Source organism: Notothenia coriiceps, unplaced genomic scaffold (assembly GCF_000735185.1).
Source record: "Notothenia coriiceps isolate Sejong01 unplaced genomic scaffold, NC01 NC01_scaffold00026544, whole genome shotgun sequence".
Lineage (NCBI taxonomy): Eukaryota > Metazoa > Chordata > Actinopteri > Perciformes > Nototheniidae > Notothenia > Notothenia coriiceps.
The window spans coordinates 981-2,957 of record NW_011359245.1 but is presented as its reverse complement, the minus strand read 5'-3'; the positions used below and the strand labels follow the sequence as shown (position 1 = coordinate 2,957).

At 40.9% G+C, this 1,977-nt stretch overlaps 1 long non-coding RNA gene across 1 annotated transcript; it reads left to right on the top strand.

The window, feature by feature from the left end:
• Positions 1–6: 6 nt before the first annotated feature.
• LOC104957211 (uncharacterized) lies at positions 7–1,117 on the top strand. The gene is made up of 3 exons (XR_799646.1): positions 7–124; positions 279–536; positions 1,035–1,117. It is a non-coding gene; the product is annotated as an uncharacterized lncRNA (long non-coding RNA).
• The last annotated feature ends 860 nt before the right edge of the window (positions 1,118–1,977 follow it).

Genomic DNA, 1,977 nt, shown 5'->3' with positions numbered 1-1,977 from the left:
CAGGGAGCAGAAGGACGTTATGAATTCACCTCCATCAGCTCTGAGGAAAGCGGGATCTACTACTGCAAGTCTGAGAATCAATATGGAGAGAACAACTCTACGTCTCTATTTGTAGATGTTCTGTGTGAGTAATAAACAACAGCAATTCTCTTATGCTAACACTTTATTTATAAGTAGGGATTTGTTGGTTGCTTTGTGCCATTGTGGAGATAGAGTCTGGTACATTTGTTTGTTATTAATAACAAACAAATGAACGATCTCCTAATATCGTCCTCCAGATGCTCCAAAGCTTCCCTCTGTGTCAGTGAGTCCCTCTGAGATAGAGGAGGGCAGTTCAGTGACTCTGACCTGTAGCAGTGATGCTAACCCAGCAGCTAACTACACCTGGTACAAGGAGGATGAAGACTCTCCAAAAGCTTCAGGACAGATCTTCAACATCACTGACTTCAGAGCTGAACACAGTGGGAGTTATTCCTGTGAAGCCCAGAACAAGTTAGGACGTCAAAACTCCACCTTACATCAGATTGTCTTGACTGGTAGGTTTCATTAACTTACATGCACTAATCGAAAATGAACAAAATGATAACAGGATTATGACAATTAACATATCTGGGTCCTGCTGCAGTAAACTCAGAAAGCCAACTAACCTCTTCACTTGTTTTTTTATAATGTGTCCGACTGCAACTGTGACAAATTAATTCTTGATTTTGACTTATTTGACTTTGTTTGATTTCAAAATAATGAACACGCACCTCAGCTCTCTTTTGAATCAGACTTTTGAAAAAGAAAATACACACGAAAAATATGGAAAAGGTTTTTCTGAGGTCTGTTTCTGATCATGCTCAATATTTTCGACTAGTGTAGACCTCAACTTGATCAAACCGACTCCGATAAAAAATGATATGTTGATAAAAAACTATTATTATTTTACTGTCCGAAAACACAATTTATTGAATTGTAAGATCTAGGTTTTTCTTTTCATATTATATTCATAAAAGCTTCATTAACTGTCAGTGTTTTTCGTCTTGTCAAAGGAGCAAGGACATCTAGAGCTGCTGGAATCACCACTGCTGTGTTCCTGGTAGTCATCCTCCTCTCTATATTTTTATTGATCAGGTAAGCAGTCCACTTTCATTAAGGTAATGGTTAGTGAAAGCACTAAACATGGTATGCTGGATATTTTGATAATATTGGGCAATACAATATGTAAATTAGGACAACACTGTAAAGTTATCTCTCATCTCAATCTCCTCCTCTTCTTCAAACTCACTGTCAGACTGAATTTTCAGAAATGTGATCGTCATATCCTATTAAAGATTAGTTGAGGCTGTGGCGCAGTGGGATAGCGCTGGTTCCACTCCCACTGCAGTCAACTTATCGTTATTGGACACTTCACCCCAAATTGCACCTGTGGAGATGTCCACAGTATTGAGAGTATGTAAGTTGCATTGGATAAAAGCATCTAAAAGGTCAAATGTAATGTAATGTTTACCGGAAGATGGAGGGTTAAATGTGTGGGAATCTGAAAGCAGAAAGGAGTTTGGTCTTGAAATGTAACAATGAGTCTGAGTTTCATTTATGTAAACAGGTCCCACAGTCAGGAACACCATGAAATAGTTCAAACTTGTGTGTTTGTATAATTTAGTGCTTTCTAGAAGTCAGAAATTATCTTGGATATTTGACTGCATGGTGTTATTAGGAAAGGATAGTAGGCACTTTCACACCGGAGTACTTTTCCCAGTACCACGGAGCCTCCAAAAAACCTCTAAAAGACGCAAGGTCAGGAGGCCAGCTCGTGCTCCAGTTCCGGCCCACACAGCCATGGTTCCAGCTCCAGAACTGGCCCATACAGCCATGGTCCAGGCTTCTGTTCCGGTCCCAGTAGCCATGGTCCCAGTTCCAGTTCCGGTCCCAGCAGCCATGGTTCCGGCTCCAGTTCCAGTTCCAGTACTGGCTCTTCGGGCGACGCCAGCACCC